Source organism: Anabrus simplex, chromosome 9 (assembly GCF_040414725.1).
Source record: "Anabrus simplex isolate iqAnaSimp1 chromosome 9, ASM4041472v1, whole genome shotgun sequence".
NCBI classification, from domain to species: domain Eukaryota; kingdom Metazoa; phylum Arthropoda; class Insecta; order Orthoptera; family Tettigoniidae; genus Anabrus; species Anabrus simplex.
This window is the reverse complement of record NC_090273.1, coordinates 119,301,636-119,322,148: the sequence shown is the minus strand read 5'-3', so window position 1 is coordinate 119,322,148 and position 20,513 is coordinate 119,301,636. Positions and strand designations below refer to the sequence as shown.

The window sequence follows — 20,513 nt, the reverse complement described above, 5'->3', positions numbered from 1 at the left end:
TGCAACAATGTACACGAGCATTGCAACCACATTGCAACTTGTTTCCTCTATCAGTGATTAGTATGTTGATTTTGGGACATTGCGAAAAATTGTAGTGGTCAATACAATGTCTTTTGTTAGTCCCTTCTGTTTTCTACTAGCGATATAGCGCCCTAATGAGCTTCGATGGCTCAGCCGGCAGCGCGACGGGCTCTAACCCCTGGGTCCCGTGGTTCAAATCCCGGTCACGTCATGTGGGATTTATGCTGGATAAAGTGGAGGCGGGGCAGGTTTTTCTCTGGGAACTCCAGATTTCCCTGTTATCTTTTATTCCAGGAACACTCTCCAATATCATTTCATTTCATCTGTCAGTCATTAATCATTGCCCTAGAGGAGTGCGACAGGCTTCGCCAGCCAGCACAATTCCATCCTCGCCGCTAGATGGGGGCTTCATTCATTCCATTCCTGACACGATCGAATGGCTGGAAACAGGCTGTTTTTTTCGTAGCTTCCTAATAACACACATTGGTTTGCGATGAGCGTGAGATATGTAAGGGCTAGATTGTAAAGCTTTAATAAAGGCAATGTCCCAGCATTTGCCTGTGTGAAAATGGAAAATAAACGGTCTGATGACGGTGAGATTAAAATCCACCATCTCCCGAATGCAGGCTTGCAGCTATATTTCTCTACAGACTATCCATAACCTTGGCTCTAAGTAGGATAGAGTGGTCAGCTCCACACCCGGCCGTCTCTACCCCAAAGATTTAACCTGGTACTCATTTTTTGGTCTAGACTGAGTGAACCTTAGGACCACACACCTCTTCAGAAATGGAAATTCCATTCTAAATTTTTGACTTAAAACAGAATGTCTGAATAAATGTGGGGAATGGATATGATGACCAACCGTTCTGCAATGTCCCACTTTTACAATGCTTGTCCTCTGTGCGGTAGGCATTTATTATTTCCTGCTAAATGTCCGATGTTTTGTAAGTTATATTGTGTTCTTAGTTATTTATTTTCCTATTGTTTTCTCTGCTGCAAACATATTTTTGTTGAATTTCTTCATTCCAATCCATATTCTGGATACCCCTGTCAGAATAATTAATTTGCTCACTTGGTTATTTGATGCACATGCGCTCTTTTTTTCGTCCGGTAACTCTGTAATAGAAGAATTTAAGTGTCTGCACTGGATAAAGCTTCATGGTATAAAAATATTAAATTTGAAGATGTTCTTCACTGTATTTGCAATCTAAAGGTTTTTGACAAATTTTGTAATGTTCAGAATTACATTAGGAGTTCCAAAATTAATGAATATACATCAGATGAGCGGTGGTGTGAGTTTTTCGAATGTAGTCCTGACATTAAAAAACTTAGTGAGCTGCTTAAAATTTGACAGTTTTATTTCGCTATATCGGGTTGCAATGCAACCGTTCAAAGAATGCTTTCCTTGATTAATACACAGTGGTCGGATGTAGGAAACCGTTTGCTGATCGAGTCTGTATTTTAATAGTGAAGTACAACGTTAAAATCATGCCATATGGAGAGTTTTAGAATTATTTATTACAAGAAAACAATTCATTTTGCTGTCGAAAGTGGGTGCAGATGATATGTACCAGCAAAAATAGTTACAACTTCAGCATCTTCATCAACATAACAATAATAATGTATGTAATACTAAACTTTGTATTTCGTTCGTTCGATCGTAATCTGTTTACCCTCCAGGGTCGGTTTTTCCCTCGGACTCAGCGAAGGATCCCACCTCTACCGCCTCAAGGGCAGTGTTCTGGAGCTTCAGACTCTGGGTCGGGGGATACAACTGTGGAGGATGGCCAGTACCTCGCCCAGGCGGCTTCACCTGCTATGCTGAACAGGGGCCTTGTGGGGGATGGAAAGTTAGGAAGGGTTAGACAAGGAAGAGGGAAGGAAGCGGACCTGGCCTTAAGTTAGGTACCATCCCAGAATTTGCCTGGAGGAGAAGTGGGAAACCACGGAAAACCACTTCCAGGATGGCTGAGGTGGTAATCGAACCCACCTCTACTCAGTTGACCTCCCGAGGCTGAGTGGACCCAATTCCAGCCCTCGTACCACTTTTCAAATTTCGTGGCAAAGCCGGGAGTCGAACCCGGGCCTCTGGGGGTGGCAGCTAATCACACTAACCACTACACCACAGAGGCGGACCAACTTTGTATTTAAAAATTAAAATTCCATTTGTCCTCCGTTTTTGAAAAGTCCTCCTGTTTTTAAGAGTCTGTCCTCCATTTCAAAATGTAGAGTTGGTCACCCCAGGAATGAGTTGACAGAGGGATTGGAAGGGCGTGAGACAAGGATGCTGTCTATCCCCGATACTATTCAAAGTTTACCTGGATTATATTATAGTGAAATGCCTGGATTGAAGAAGAGAAGTACATATTGCTGGCAAGAGAGTAGATAGTATTCTATTTGCGGATGACATGGTGTTGTTAGCAGAGAATGAAATGGTTCTAAATGGAATGTTAGAAGATTTGAATGCAACCTGTGAGCAATACGGAGTATGGTGATAAGTGAACGAGGGAACAAGGCAAACATTAAGATAAACCAGAAAAATATTGAACAAGTGTCCGATTTCAAATTTCGTATTGCCAACGCTAAAGAAATTCAACAGAAAGAAGAGACTCCTCTGTAGACGCTTTGACTTTGAGGTTAAGGAAGAGACTGGCGAAATGCTTTGTTTGAAGTGTAGTGCTATATGGTGCAGAGACCTGGACGCTGAGGAAGGTAGATGAAAATAGACTAGAAGCATTTTAGATGTGGTTATGAATAAGGATGGACAGGATATCCTGGGTTGAAAGGGTATGGAACGACCAAGTATTGGAGAGAGTTGGAGAAAAGGGTAAGTTATTACAAACCATCCAGTGTTTGTTTTTTGCAGACGATGTTAAGTTGTTCAACGAAATTTTTAAAGAATGATGCACTTCAATTACATGTAGATTTGAGTCGCGTCAATAAGTGGGGTACATAAAAGAAACTTCCTTTCAATGTTAATAAGTGGTCTGTAATTTCCTTTTCTAGAGTCAGCAATGAGATCTACTTCAAATATAAATTGAATAATGAACAATTAGAAAGGGTAAACGCCGTGAGAGATCTAGGTGTTGCTTTAAAACGAAATCTTTCGTTTAGTTTGCATATAGGCAAAATTTGTAACGATACGTTTTTTATGAGAAATAGCAGAGTTTTACAAAACCCTACCTCGGTTTCAACTCTTTTTTAACTCTTTACTAAGAAGTCGTCTGGAATATGTCTCTGTAGTTTGGGTGCCATATTATACACCACATATTGACAAACTGGAGAGAGTGCAAAACAAACTTTTAAGCTTCCTATACTTTAAAACTATACTTTATGGAGTCCAAGAGATCATCCAAGGCCTAGAGGAAGACCGCTAGACAGATGGGACAAAGACATCAAGAGAATAGCTGGTGCTACCTGGCAGAGAACTGCTCGAGACCGTTCTACCTGGAGAGTTCTGCTAAAGACCTACCTCAGTTCACGACTTAAAGAGGCCACATCATGTAATGATAGAATTGGCTGATGATGATGATGACACCTTAAAACGATGTAACAGTTCTTATTTGGACAGCATATCATATACTAACCTCACTTCATATTTTTTACTGTAGACTACTGTAATTGGAGCATTGCTCTGTTGACGACTGTATTAAGTAAATAAATAAATAAATAAATACATAAATAAATAAATAAATAAATAAATAAATAAATTCAAGGAAGAGGAACTGGCTTGGGCACTGGCTACAAAGAGAGTGTTTGCTGATGGAAGCTCTAGAAGGATCGGTAAATGGAAGAAAAAAATGTGGTGGCGATTATTGTTTTACGAGGAATTACAACTAGGCAATCATCCTCTATATAACACCAATCAAAGAGAAAAATGGAAGGGATCCAACACTTCGAAGAATGAAGGTATCGGTCAAAGAAAGACAAGGACCACAAAGGGCGTAAAAATGAAAGACTCCCTAGGCCTCGAATGGTTTAATATTGTCGGGGTAGGAAAAGAACAAGATTGACCAAGGGAGATCGGATAGGATAGATGAAAGTGAGGAGCCTGGCACAAGTAACTAGAAGCAATGCCAGGACTCAGCTAAGGGCCCCATGGTCGCCAACCCGTGCTTCTAAGTTAAGATCCCCTGCGGCCCCTTTTTGTCGCCTCTTACGAGAGGCAGGGGATACCGTCGTTTTTATTTTACCGCCCCACTCATAAGGGAAGAACAAGAAGAAGACGAAGAAGAAGGGGACGGAGAAGATACCAGATGGTGTGCAGTATTAAAATAGCAGGATATTATGAAGAAACTAAGAGGACGGCTGCAGACAGGACTGCATGGAGACCGGCTGTGTGAAGACCTGCCTGGGGGCAGAACACGTTATATGACGGGGAATCGAGCCCGCGTCATTCTATGTGAATCGATTATTTCTTTATCGCCTCAGCTCGGGAACACCTAGCTCAGTCTTCGTCTATTAATATTATGACTGTTGTTGTCGCTTCTTTCTGTAAGTAGCTACTATAATTCAACTTTTCTCTGTCCCATGTCCTCTACTTCACCGTTAGTCTTTCATATTACTTACAGAAAGGTGGCTTCAGTTTGTTTTGAATCGCAAAGTTCTATATGGTGTATTCTTATTTGTCTAGTTATTATTTCCGTTTCTTACATAATGCACGACAAGTTTGCTCTTTGAATTTCAAGTACCGTCTTTAGTTTCCATCCTCCAGGCTATATTTGCTACAGGAAAGTTCGTGTAGTCAACGCAAACAGAAAATGAAATCTCTCTGATGTAAGTAAATTTGTTCACAATTTTCTTCCTAGAATTTATTTTTAATTTCATACGACAGCAGTCGTAGTTTTCAAAATGTAATTACGAGTGAAATATTATTTCTAAATTAGTTTAGTTCTGGCGAGCACAACTAAAGTTATTTGGTTTCTTTTGCGCAGATTATAGGGCGGGAGAACTCCATAGGGATTGAACATCTCCCGGTATAAGGAGATCCCCTACACCAAGTGCCAACAATCTCCCTTAGAGTGGATGAGCAGGTATTCGATAGAGCACTCTATTATCGTAGGGGCAAGAAGTTGCTCTTAAAGACGGAGGAACCAAATTTTGGCCAACAGCATTAGGATGCAGGAGGAAACGGGAAACCACTGCATTATTAATCCTCAAGGATATCCCTATACATTCACATGGTAATGGATCAGTACAATGCAAATATCAGAGCTGCCTACGTGGAACGTCAACCTCCGTATGGAGAAGGCGTCATAAGGAGAAGAAGAAGAAAAGCAAATAAAATATCATGTTTGAAATCTCTATAGACACAATATTAAAAGTTGAGTTCTGGCAGTTCTTAGAGGGAGGTACGTTTACTGCCTGCCTGGGTTGGGAGAGGGAGTAGAGGGTATGGTTGGCATGGAAACGTGGACGGACCCACTGCTGTTGCCATGGAGTTACGCCTCTTGGCCGGCTCTTGTTGCTCGGGGTTGCCAAACCTCTCACTTCTGAGTTACACACAACAGAACACAGCGGTCTTAGCGAACGAACAAGTGAGAAGGAAGCGAAGGGAAGGAGAAAGGAATGCTGGAAAATGGCAACACCGCCAATGCTCCTCTCTCCAGCCCTATCTGTCGAAACGCTTCTTTTAATATTACGGGTATAGTATTATAATGAAATGAAGTTCATTTGTCCGTCCACCTTCTGTAATGACGTCATATCTAAACTGCTGGACGGAATTCAAGAAATTTGCTCAAATGTTTCCAGAGGTGTCTGTCACATGAATATGTTTTTTTGAAATGATAGGTAAAGTACCCACTCTTCGTACAGAATTTATAAGCAAGGATTAAAGTGGTTAATGAAGCGAAATGAAATGCGAATTTTACATCCGTTAAATATGAATCCTAAACCTACACAATATTAAATATTATATATACTAACCCACCAATTTCTTGAAAGAGTTGATAAACTGAAGAATTTTCCTTGGATACAACAAACAAAAGTGGACATGGAGAACGCACAAATTCAACCTGAAGACATTTTGAATCGAAATATATATAGAAAGAAAAATGATAAGTGAGAAGTTACTCCAGAGAATGAAGTACCAAAAAGAGCAGGTACCAAGTGGACGGAAGAACGGAAAAGGATCTTTAGTCAACAGATGCAAGCATCCTGGATCCTCCGCAAACGAAATCATAAATAAAGCTTCGTGTGTTCCAAAAGGGACCATTCACGTATAATAATAATAATAATAATATATAACACGATGCCTTTGCTGGTGAGATGTAGTGTCTACTGTGCACTCTGTCTTCTGGTATGGGCTAGAATAAATTTGTTACTTTCATTGCCCTGTCTCAGTCTCATCCTTGGCTTTGACAATATGAAAGTGACTGGGGTATGAGCAATGCTAGTAATACGATTCCTTATGCAGCCAGTCCCTGTTATAAATGGTGTGAAAATATTGCTCATAGGGTCAGTTGGTGCATTCAGCGGGCTTGGCAGACTGATATGTAATTGCAACTTCTGGCTCGGTAAGGAAAGCAATGGGAAACTGCTTCACTCCTCATTTCCTTAGTATACCTCTTCAGTGACACCTAGGCTGTTTATGGCAGCTGTTGGCGGAAGCTGTGGAGGATCAAACCAGCCTTCGGGCTGAATACCCAACAACAACATATAACACGATGACGAGCATAATGAAAATGGCTGAATAAATAAACTACAGCCCACAGCATTTCTGAAATATGGGTTAGCACACTTAGGCCTATCAACAATACAGCTGTAGCCTCTAAACGCTTTCTGGAGAATGATGCACTTGTTCTTCAGATGGCCTCTTAACAAATGAGCAACGAATTTGCACGAATGATGACGAGTGTGAAATAAGTCGCCTATTCATTCGCGAAGACGACCTCAGCCAAAAGAACAAGTAAGCTGAATTTTCTGGAAAACCGCTATGAACTACGGAGAAAATACGCATGACTTTCGTTGTAGAAACTTTAATTTCAAAGCCATGTGGTGCACTTCATTTTAGGTAGGGCCAACAGTTTACCCGTTATTTTAGTCAATGTAGAGCAATCATTATCCAAATTTTGGACATGCTCCTGTAAAATCCCCCGCTAGTTTGAAACGAAGAACTATATCAAAATAAGAAGGTATCCGTTACGTAACTCGGAATTTTCAGCTATATCCTTACCGGTTTTCAGGTTAATCGGCCCACTGGTTTTCAAGCTTATCCGGAACAAACAAACAAAAAAAAACACAAATCAAACGGACAGATACCATGTATTAATAGTATACACACAGACCTGAAAATGTATTGGATGGTGTTATGTGTCATTTAACCAAAAACAGATTTTGAGATATTTACACGAACACAAAATGCTATGCATTAATTCATCGTTCGTGTGAAAAGAAAATATGACATATCAAAATGAAGATAAAAATATGAATTTTCTTGTTAACGTATCAAAATTTAGAAATATTTTAAATATATTGGCATAATCTGAGATAATATTGCTTGGTCATTTGATGCTTTAATGCGGCTTCTGTTTTGGTTTATTGGTTTTGTTTTGCATCGCTTGACTAACAAACAAAACTGTCATTTAGTGATTCGATTTGTCTTTAGAAAATTCAGTGTAGTGTAGAATATAGTTCTTTTTAAAATTGTTATTGCTCATGAAGTACAGGATTATATTATGTGTCAAATACCACATCGTGTTATATTGATCATATTATTTGTCTAGACACCTTTTACAAGAATGGCTGCAATTTTGCGACTAAATAGATAAGATAAATTAGATTTATTTATTTATTTATTTATTTATTTATTTATTTATTTTATAAAGTGTGGGTTAGATTATGAAGGTTGTTGTTATGCCAAACCACCTTATATATGCTACATTGTACAAACTACAAAGTCTTAAGGTTCCTAACTTAGTTACATATAATTACTTATGAAATTAAACTTAAATAATAGTTATAAACGAAAGGTAAATTTCCGGCAGTTACTATAAAAAATATTACATACTAATTTCTTAAGTTTATGTACCATTTACAACATCTCTTTTTAAATACATTTCTACTATTACAGTCGGAAGGAAATTCCAGGAGCCTATGGTTGCAGGTATGATTGAGTTGCCGTATCTGGTCGTGGGGTAAATTGGGAAGCTCAGAAGGGAAGAGGTTTCTGACTTTGTAGGTATACTGTTTCGGTACGGCAAATATTTAAGATCCGTTCTCAGATAATTTGGTGTGTCAGTACGGAGGACGTTGTGGACAAGCGAAACCGAGTGAAGGTTTCTTCTCTCCGCCAAATATAACCACGACAGCTGTTCAAAATAGGGTGATACATGACAATATCTGGGCACGATACATTACTCATATGAAATGTTTTAAAACAATATTCCCCATAATAACAGCATGCAACATGAAATAACAAAATCGGGCTTACTTGAGTCAGAAATGACGGTGAGTCACTTGATGCAAAAGCTTAATGCAATGATTAACGGGTTGGCGTTGGGTCAAATTTAATTTCCCGCGAAATCATCTTGTGAACAAACGCCCGAACAATGAACGATATAAAATTTACACATTTGGTGCTTGGTTAAGTGACCCCATTCTATTCTTTCTCAAACTAGTTGCGAAAAATCGCGTAATAGATTACTTCCAGACCAGGTACCATGGTTACGAGAGGATAGTTCTACAACTAGGGGAATAATAATAATAATAATAATAATAATAATAATAATAATAATAATAATAATAATAAGGAACTGTACAGTAAAATAGAGAGCATTACAACAGCTATGAGGAAGAGAAGACTAATCTTCTATGGTCACGTAGTCAGGATGGACAGCCAGAGACTCACTTCAAGAATCTTCAACACTGTATCTAGAGGGAAAGCAACAAATGCCAAATGGACGAATTTAGTGCGGAAAGACCTGCAATACCTAAACATTGATCACATTGACATTTACAATCGAGATAAATTCAGAAAGTTAGTCAAGACATCTGACTCTCTCCAGTCACTAGCAACTAAATCACTGCGGCCAGGAGTAGGAGTGAAATGGACTCAAGAAAGAAAAGACAACCATAGCGCTAGAATGAAGGAATACTGGGCTAAGAGGAAGAAAAGAGCTCACAAGAGTTAAGAAGTACGTGGTCCATCGTAGGCCTAAACGAATAATAATAATAATAATAATAATAATAATAATAATAATAATAATAATAATAATAATAATAATAATAATAATAATAATAATAATAAGTATAATTGATCACGTAAAATATGGGACACCTCTTATAACACTTTCAGCCCCAGAGGTATGGAAGGCACATTTCCTCCCAGCCCACGATGTTTTAATTAACACGCGCTCAGCCCCATGTGCATCATATTGACACACATGACAGGGCCTTGTTCTTCAAAGTGTGAGGCTTTCAGATTCACACGTACATTGAAATAGCATAGTGTCTTCTTCTCCCTGGGGCTGTGGGACCACAGGACGGTGCTGGGTCGTATATTGGTCAAGTAAGAACAATGTGCTTTGGTTGCCCAGAATTCAAGTACATGCGTATGGACTGTTTTTTCAAGAAACATAGATATGTAGCGAAGTAACAGAAAGTAAAATGTTGCTCTTAGTAAAATGTAAAAGAAATCAGTTGAAGGAATCTACTGAGTTTTGTATGTATTTACGCCTAATGCTGATTCCTGTGTCCATTTTTTAAATTTCAAATTCTTGTCACCTAATCTAACCTCGCCTATTCTAACGTAACTTAACCTAACCCTGGTAACATAAAACAATATCCAAATCTGTATGGAAGTGTTTGAAATAAAAATAAATTAATAAATAATATTTTTAAACTATTTTTGTGCGTGTATTAAAATGACGCACACGAAAAGTGCATACATAACTTACTCAGAGCCCATGTGCATCTTATTGACTCACACCTTATTTAGGAGAGTTCAAGATGAGAAAATGTTTTTATTTGTTTTAAAACACCTGTAGGCCACCAGAATAACGAGTTCATGCAATAGTAAGCCTTGGGCTGTGGGTGAATTTATCAACTTTCTGGCTGGGTTTAACGGTGTATCAATTTGATACACATGGGGCTGAGCTCATAACTTACCATGTATCAAATTGATACACATGGGGCTGAAAGTGTTAATAAAGGTAGCCGTCAGACAACCCTACCGCCATGGCCTGTAGAAGATATGTCTTTCTTCTGTCTCGCTTTTCCTTAATAATGGTGTTGGAGCATGCAGTAGTCTTGAAACATCTTTGTATTAACATTCTTATTCAAAATTGAAGAAATAATTATTAGAGACTTAATGAGATTTCATCTCTTTACTGACGTTTAGTAGTTGTGACTGTTTTATTAATGTTTTCAAATACGAACACACAGTTCGTTTTGTAATTCAAAGGAAAATATCATTTAAAGGTTCATGGCGATATTGAAATTCTTAAGAGAGACAAATACAAGTAGTGATAAATTATACAGTTCCTCTCTCTCCAAGGAGCGACTCAATTATCCCTTTGTTGGCTTTTAATTATTTCGTTTACGTTTTAAGGCTCTCTTAGTTATTCAGTGGCTCATGGAGATGAATTCATAATGTATGTTCGGCAAGTGTTTGTACAGTCAGAATATTCATAAGCAGAAGATAAGGTGGTGATCCACAATATTTTAATGATGAACTTTATTTTATTTTACTATCTTCAGTACAGATTTTAAAGGTTTTACAATTTGCTTTACGTCACGCCATTAATGGCACTGAAAAATGCTCATTCCATGTTAAGAAAATGGCATTACCCTCATGACAACAAGGTTGCCATATCGAAGAGATCTGCTCAACAATATCACGGGAAAATATTGGCAGGTAAATTTATGAATGTATGAAACTTAGTTTAAATTCAAGTTTAATGGCGGAATAAACTAAGCTAAAAGTTATTTTTATGTAGTAAGGGAAACTGGGCGTTTAGGTGGGGGGGGGGGTAGCTTATTTCGGTATATACAGGAAAACGGGAAAACTGCAGAGCTCAAATTGGTGAAATTCAGTTTGTAAGCTCAATATAAAAGGCGGAAGAATATAAGATGAAAATTAAGTAGAATTCACTTTTCTTCCTTCCATAGCGTCATCCATAAAGTAAATAAATCACTGTATTAATGTTAAAGAAATTAATTAATTAATCACGTAAGAATCACTCAACACAAGACAAAAAAGCACTAAAATAAAGACTAAAAACATACGCAACACATATATATATGACTTCTCTATAACAGTAATAGGATTTACAAAGTAACGGATTACGCGTTACATGTGCGAGAGCGTCACAGAAGGAAAATTTAGGAAGGCAACAAAGAGGGGGTTATATCCGCCATTGTGTTTCCTCGCTGCGAATGTATTTATGAAACAGAAAAGCTTCAGTAGTTATTTTAATCACGCACGAACAAAAACCGCACCATCCTTCTTTCTTTCAGAACACAATATAAAGTACAATATAATATTCCTTAATCACGAGGAATTATGGGTGTCTAAGAGAGGGTGTGTTCACTCCTTGTAGGTCCATAAGAACAATACAGTTTTCTTAACATCGAATTGTCTTGTAGGAGTGGGAAGGAAGCGACCATAGCCTTCATTAAGGTTCATCTCCTGCATTTTCCTGGTGTGAAAACCATCTTCAGGGCTGCCGACAGTGGGGATCGAACCCACTATTGCTAGCGTGCAAGCTGACAGCTCCATTACCCAAACCGAGCAGCCACTCACTCGATAGTAAATTTCTCTCCAGCATCAAAACCAGTGAGGAATCTCCTCCACTTGCGATGGATAATTGATGTCTGACATTTTGAGCCTTCGAGGGGAAATTCGACTTCCTGTACGGTAACCTTTAACTACTGACATGGATTATTTTTTGTTGCGTTCATATTGACGCCTGCTTCTAGAGATTGCGTTCAGGTGATTACTGACAAGACAACGGTTTTAAAATTTAGAATAGAATTGCAGTCGGAACCACTAAAGGTCCCGTCTAAATCCTATACAAACAGTGTATTTTAAAAAAATCGCTAAATACGACATACCGTATAAAACGAAGTCTTTTCATCACATTTTCGAAGAAATGTATCGGCTATAACGTCGAATGTTGATTTTTTGTTTGTTACGTATTTAGAAATTACTGACAACAATGCAAAGTTTGTTTGCAAACTCTTATTTCCAGTAGAGTGTAGATTTGAAATCGGCCTGTCAAGCCAAGAATCTCTACGTAGATGTCACAAAAGAAAGGGAAAGTGTTTAATATCGAAGAAATTCACATCAATATGGCAATTAGCAGAGAGGAAAACAAACGTCAGCGTCGCGAACAAATTATGTGTATCACACCATGTGCGATATTATTGTTGTATGTACTGTGTAGAGATTAGCAGAAAAATTCCTCTCCGTCCCAGTCCACAAATACCGTAGTGCAAAAGCAGTACTCATTTCACTTATCTTTTTTGGAGTTTTAACTTTATTCTGTTAATTTTTGACCATATAAGTGTGCAGCCTAAAACTTACACATATGACATCAATCAATCAATCAATCAATCAATCAATCAATCAATCAATCAATCAATCAATCAATCAATCAATCAATCAATCAATCAATCAATCAATCAATCAATCAATCAATCAATCAATCAATCAATCAATCAATCACTACTGATCTGCATTTAGGCCAGTCGCCCTAACTCCCCTTCCTATAAACGAATATTTGCCCCAATTTGTCCTCTTGAATTCCAACTTGATCTTCATATTGTGATCTTTCCTACTTTTAAAGACACCACTCAAACTTATTCGTCTAGGTAAGTCATTCCACACCTTTTCTCCACTGACAGCTCGGGACATACCGCTTAGTTGAGCACCTCGTCTGCTTTCTCTCAAGTCTTCCCAGCCCAAATTTTGCAACATTTTTGCAACGCTACTCTTTTGTCGGAAATCATCCAGAACAAATCGAGCTGCTTTCCCGTGGATTTTTCCCAGTTCTTGAATCAAGTAATTTTGTGAGAGTCCCATACACTGGAACTATACTTTAGTTGGTGTATTACCAGAGACTTACATGCCCTCTCCTTTACATCCTTACAACAACCCCTACATACCCTCATAACCGAGTGCAGAGATCTGTACCCTTTATTTACAATCATATTTATATGATTACCCCAATGAAGATCTTTCCTTATACTAACACCTAGGTACTTACAATGATCCCCAAAAGGAACTTTCACCCCATCAACACAGTAATTAAAACTGAGAGGACTTTTCCTATTTGTGAAACTCACAACTTGACTTTAACCCCGTTTATCATCATACCATTGCCTACTGTAGAACTCACAACATCCAACATTATCGAGGTCATTTTGCAGTTGCTCACAATCTTGAAACTTATTTATTTCTCTGTACAGAATAACAAACGTCATCTGCAAAAAGCCTTATCTCCGATTCCACTTCTTTACACATATCGTTGATATATATAAGAAAACATAAAGGTCCAATAATACTGCCTTGAGGAACTCCCCTCTTAATTATAACAGGGACAGATAAAGCTTCGCCTACTCTAATTCTCTGAGTTCTATTTTCTAGAAACATAGCCACTCATTCAGTCACTCTTTTGTCAAGTCTAATTGCACTCACTTTTGCCAGTAGTCTCCCATGATCTACCCTATCAAATGCCTTAGATAGGTCAATCGCATTTAGGGCACTTGCCCAGGTGGCAGGTTCCCTATCTGTTGTTTTCTTAGGCTTTTCTTCTATATTTGAATTGAAATGGGAAATTTATTTAACATCTCCCTTGGTAAGTTATTCCAGTCAATAAGTCCCTTTCCTATGAAGGAATATTTGCCCCAATTTGTCCTCTTGAATTCCAACTTTATCTTCATCTTGTGATCTTTCCTACTTTTAAAGACACCACTCACACTTATTCGTCTACTGATGTCCTCCCACGCCATATCTTCACTGACAGCTCGGAACATACCACTTAGTCGAACAGCTCGTCTCCTTTCTTCCAAGTCTTCCCAGCCCAAACTTTGCAACATTTTTGTGGAGCTACTATTTTGTCGGAAATCACCCAGAACAAATCGAGCTGCTTTTGTTTGGATTTTTTCCAGTTCTTGTATCAAGCAATCCTGGCAACGGTCCCAAACACTGGTCTCATACTCTAGTTGGGGTCTTACCAGATACTTACATGCCCTCTCCTTGACATCCTTACTACAACCCCTAAATACCCTCATGACCATGTACAAAGATCTGTACCCTTTAATTACAATCCCATTTATGTTATTACCCCAAAGAAGATCTTTCCTTATATTGACACTTAGGTAATTACAATTATCCCCAAAAGGAACTTTCACCCCATCGACACAGTAATTAAAACTGAGAGGACTTTTCCTATTTGTGAAACTCACAACCTGAATTTTAACCCCGTGTATCATCATACCATTAGTCCGACTCGTTGGCTGAATGGCCAACGTAGTGGCCTTCGGTTCAGAGGGTTCCGGGTTCGATTCCCATCCGGGTCTGGGATTTTAACCTTCATTGGTTAATTCCAATGGCTCGGGGGCTGGGTGTTTGTGCTGTCCCCAACATCCCTGCAACTCACACACCATACATAACACTGTCCTCCACCACAATACCACGCAGTTACCTACACATGCCGCCCACCCTCATCGGAGGGTCTGCCTTACAAGGGCTGCACCCGGCTAGAAAAAGCCACACGAAATTAATTATCATACCATTGCCTACTTTCCATCTCTCATTTTTATCAACGACTAAAAAAGACCGATTTGAGCGACTACCACCTTCGGAGTCGTTATAACCGGTTTCGACTGCAGTTATTGTCCCCTTAATTGATGGCATATTTCTTGTACAATTCCAGAAAATGAATCTTGATTAGCCCTTCAGGTATAATGCCATCTAGCAGAAGGGAATTGTAGTAGAAGAGACAGATGACTCCTCAATTAAGGCTGCAGGGCATGGGTATGCAGCATGCAGTAAGAAACACGATAGAAAGCACTGTGTATGCATAATACGGCATGCGTCTTGCTGTCGTACGTAAATAACAGTAGCGGCTGGTGGTATCTGATGTTGGATGTTGCACCATTGACGCAAAATGTTGATAATATTCTGCGTGGTCCAGGGATGGTCTGATATGGCATACCCTAGTGGCGTGGGAAAGAAATTACCGTTGCGAAAGGGCAGACACCAGGAATGAAGCATCCCCACACAGTGGTGCAATATAACAGAGACATATGAAATTGTTTCTTGATAGGGGGTTCACTGGTCCTGTGCAACACCCAAGGACCAATACTGGGGAGCGTGCTAACTGTTACAACACTGGGCGCGCTGTCCGTTTGGGAGTTGCCGTAGGAAAGCAAACCCCTTGAGTATGATTCGAAGTCGGCAGCGTTTATTGGTCTATTACGAAGCATTAGTGCATCGAAGAACCAAAGATGGTTGATTTGAACATATTTTAAAATATGTTAGGTTTATTAAATTGACAAATTAGAAGGAAAAACGACAAGTGAAGTGTAAAATTATTGCGAGTTGTGCAACACTTCCAAAATACTACGCGCCGTCCCTGGCAAATAACATGCTGTTAATAAGAAGTCGTTTGATATTTTAGCATGACAAACCACTACAGGTGAAGGGACAGGGGGGTTAGCCGTTGGAGGGACCATTCTCTTAACATAAAATTCTGATAACCGACACAGAGCTTCGAGGGGCCCAACCAAAGCAGTCTCTTGCAGCCAAATATCGCAGCACCAACTCGAGCTTCAGTTTTACAGTTAATACTGGTCTCATGTTTGTACCTTGCTTTTCTTAAGAGGAATGATTGGAGGGGCGTGTTGTAATAATTCATTAAACATTTCTTCGTACAACTTCAAAATTTAATTTTTGATTGCTTTGAGTGCCAGTTCTTTAATTAACCTAGCCGGTGCTTCCAACTTTCGGCGTCTAATTATCCACTTTCGGGGTTCAATACGTTTTATCACCACTTGCGAATATAAATTAACCGTAACCCGTCTTAATTCACTAATAAGGTCTTGATGAAATAGCTCCTTTTCATCCATCTGGGATAGATACTTTCTATCGACTGAGAAAAGCAAGCTATCTATGTGCTAATCACACAGCGTTATGTTCGCAGCGAACAGCCTGCGAAAGCAAACAGCATTTATACTCCCGGCCTTTGACAATAGTAATTCAGCGTAAAGCTGAAGTTTGTGAATCCTGAAATATCGCGAATATCTTCGATATCATTCTTCGTACAATAAAAGCTTATTTTATGACCGCGAGAGTTGGACAATAGACAAATGGGAAACCTGGAAGCTGTTCAAATGTGGATGTGGAGAAAGAAGGCACGTTGGACAGAGAAGAAATGGAAATGTCGTATGAATTTTTAGTGCCGGGATTGTCAGAGGACAAGTTCGGCTCACCAGATGCAGATCTTTTGATTTGAGGTCCGTAGGCGACCTGCAAGTCTTGATGAGGATGAAATGATGATGAAAGCGATACATACATCTAGACCCCGTGCCAGCGTAATTAACCAATTATAGTTAAAATTCCCGACCCTGCCGGGAGTCGAACCTGACACCACTGTGACCAGAGGCCAGCACACTAACCATTTAGCTACGGAGCCGGACAGACAGAGAAGAAAATCAATATACGATGGGAGGAAATGAAGGAAAAAATAAGACTTTTATTAAAGTACAGTTATTGTTATACATAGGAAGAATCTTCTGGCCTTTTGTTCATGGTCATAAGTGTGATTATATGTGCGTGTCTATGAAGTGATCCTGTACAGATTATATTTATGTCAGAATATAGAATAGTTTATTTTAAATTAGTGAGGGGAATCTGTTACATAACCTAGGAGCAGTTCCCACCCGTCTAATGTTTTCGGAAGTTTGGTAAGCCCATGGCGGATGTACCTGTACATAACCTGCAAGTGAAGAGAAAATTTAAGCAGTGTCTGCTCAAAAGCCGCTATTTCCACTATTAGAATGTTGTGGGAAAAGGATAGATAAAGTATAATACAAGGCACGTGGAACGTAACCATGATTACATCTTTCTGGTCTGGATTTTTCATGGCAGTCGATAATACTCAACTACTATAATGCAGGTGGACAAAATAATGTTTTTATTGAAGTGGAAATAGCACCTTTTGATCAGATACTCCTCATTTTTCATGCTATATCTAAATTCTAAATTCCATTTTGCCGAACACTGGCACCCAAATTATAGACATTTTAAATTATTATGTTGTGCCTATTTTTTCAAGTTCAAGTCAAGTGAAGTTTTAAATAGCACACAGTTTAGGGGCTGGCAGTAGTTTAATTTACACCTTTTACCCTGCCTTCGTCAGCTCGAGTTCTGCTTTCAATTATTCTGCTAACCAACTGACAGGAATGTTTTCCTTTTCTTAAAACAATCCTGAAATTTGAGGATTTAGCAATCTACTTCCTTCCTTACTCACCTGCTTACTTTCTTTCCTACTTAGTTACGTACTTCCTTACTTATCTTCTTTCTTTCTTACTTACCTGGTTTCTTTCTTTCTTTCTTTCTTTGTTTCTTAGTTACGTACTTACTTGCCTGCTTTCTTTCTTTCTTTCATTCTTTCTTTGCTTTTTAGTTACGTACTTACTTACCTGCTTCCTTTCTTTCTTTCTTACCCGCTTACTTTCTTTTTCTTTATTACTTAGTTACGTACTTACCTTCTTTCTTTCTTTCTTTCTTTCTTTCTTTCTTTCTTTCTTTCTTTCTTACTCAGTTACGCACGTACGTACTTACTTACTTACTTACTTCATCACGATACGGTCACTTCAGAACCTTGGTCCCCGTAATCACCTTCATTGAGCTTCATCTTGAGCTTTGATCCTCAATCTCCTGACCCCATCAGATCGAGAATCCTCCTCAATATCGTGAAGCCCTCGCTTTCTTCGTCTGCCCCTTTACCTCCTTCCACGAGGATGACCCTCAGAAAAGTTCTTCGGTTCCCTGGTGGTATCCATCGGACATGTCTGTCTCAACCAATAAACTCTTGCTGTCATCACCATGGACACTAAATACACTATCCGTGCTCAGCTCTTGGGAAACTCTCCTTTCCCAAGTCGTTCATCTTCCCTCACCTGCTTTACATGATACCCATGTAAGTAAATAAATACGTAACTAAGCAAGCAGAGAAGTAAGTAAGTAAGTAAGTAAGTAAGTAAGAAAGAAGAAAGAAAGAAAGAACGAAAGAAAGAAAGAAAGAAGGTAAGTAAGTACGAAGCAAAGGAAGTAATTTAACCGGAAGCTCTATTAGGAAAAAAATACATTCTTAAATATAATACGGTCTTTTATAATGTTTTAATATTAGGCCTATTTGCACCATGCTTCTGCTGAAGTTCAAGTTATACGTCAAATTTTAGTTTGTTCAATGTTATGTGTCTTTGACTAGTTCAACTTGGACTCGTGACAAGTCAATGAACTCTATTTTAACCCTTATTTATGAATTCAAAGGAACTTCATCCTCACAATATTAATCCACGCTCCGCACATTGACGTATATTTATGTCACAATATTCATTGTCATGTTCCGGCGGCCTCATAATTGTTTCAATTCCACAGATGATTGCCACCAGTGTACGCCACGACGAATTTAGCTTTTAACTTGCATATATTGTTACAACCTCAAGTCTAATGTTTTTATTGTATTGATTGTTGATTATCACTTTTTATTACGACATGGTTCATTTCTTAATATGATGATAACATTCTTTATATTTTAAGCTCAGGACCCTGACCTAGTTTTTGTTGCATTAATGGCTGATGATGTTCGCTATGTCGAACGAAACATGTCCCAATATTAGACACTTCATGATTATAAAGGGTGTTTCAAAGAGGACTTTGCAACTTTGACAGCTCATAGTTATTTATTCGTTTTACTTACAGAAATGGTTTTGGTGTCATCTTGACTGACAATAGATCAAGTTTTACCTAAATGGGTTGAATGTGACCTCCATCGGTCATGGGGCACACACCCCATCTGAAGTCGATTTCTTGCCAAACTCGCTGCAGCATGTCAGGCGTGACTCGTTCAATTGCGATGCAGATTCTACGTCTGAGTTCTGGTAGAGAAGCCGGCAAGGGTGGAACAAACACTGTTTCCTTGACGAATCCCAACAAGAAAAGTCAAGAGGTGTCAGGTCTGGTGAGCGTGGGGGCCATGCAATTGGTGCACCCCGTCCAATCCACTTACCCGGAAACCGTGCATTCAGGAAATCCCGGACGTCGGAGAGGTAGTGTGGCGGTGCGCCATTTTGCATGAAGTGTATGCTGAGTTCTTGGTCATCAGCGTCAGTCTGCGGGATTAAAAAGTTTTCCAGCATATCTAAGTACACTATTCCGTTGATAGTTTTCTCACTGAAGAAAAAAGGCTCGTAAACTTTGCTCTTGCTCAATGCACAAAACACGTTCAATTTTGGGCTATCACGTTCATGTTCTAGCACTTTCACTGGATTTTCACTGCCCCAGATCCTACAGTTGTGTCTATTAACTTTACCACGCCTCCGTAGCGTAACGGTTAGTGTTATTAGCTGCCATCCTCGGGGGCCCGGGTTCGATTCCCGGTACTGCCAGAAATTTAAGAATGGCAGGATGGCTGGTATGTGGTTCAAATGGTACATGCAGCTCACCTCCAATGGGGGTGTGCCTGAAAAGAGCTGCACCACCTCGGAATGAGGACCACTTAAATGGAAAGTTGCCTCATAGCTAAAGATAATCTTTCCAATGAAATGTTCATCTTCTTCCAACCGATGTAACATGTCCACACAAAAGTCCTTACGAGCAATCTTATCAGTGTCTTTTAGTTGCTGTGCCATTGTGAACTTGTATGGTTTGAGATGTAACCGTTTTTCTCAACACACACCAAATAGTCGTATGTGCGACGCCCAGCTCTCGACAAGCACGCCATGTCGATTTTCTAGGACTGTGCTCAAAGCGTTGTCTCACTTGCTCTACGACATCGTCAGACTTACGTGGACGACCTGAGGATTTCTTATGGCTTACCAAAATCCAGTTTCAATAAAGCACTTAAGCCACTCATAAATAGTAGGCCTAGTGGGAGGATCTTTACCATACTTTGTACGAAAATTACGTTGCACAGTTGTCGCTGACTTCGACTCTTCAAACCAAAACACACAGCGAACGCCCTCGGGACCAATGAAGGCAGCCATCTTTGCTGCAACTGCCGCTAGCACTTGCAGTGGCGCGATTCTGTACTAGCGTACCACGCGAGTCAAAACTTGATCTATTGTCAGTCAAGATGACACAAAAACCATGCCTGTAACTGAAATGAATAAATAACTATGAGCTGTCAAAGTTGTAAAGTCCATTTTGAAACAGCTTGTATTATAATTCAATGAGTGTATTGTGATGTATTGAATAGGTGGTTAAAAATAAAATAATTTTATAATTTTAATATCTATTTGTACCATCCATAAACCCTGTA

At 39.2% G+C, this 20,513-nt stretch overlaps 1 pseudogene; it reads right to left on the bottom strand.

Annotated features, from left to right (window-relative positions):
- Positions 1–19,029: 19,029 nt before the first annotated feature.
- On the bottom strand, positions 19,030–20,238 carry LOC136880896 (uncharacterized; annotated as a pseudogene).
- Positions 20,239–20,513: the final 275 nt, after the last annotated feature.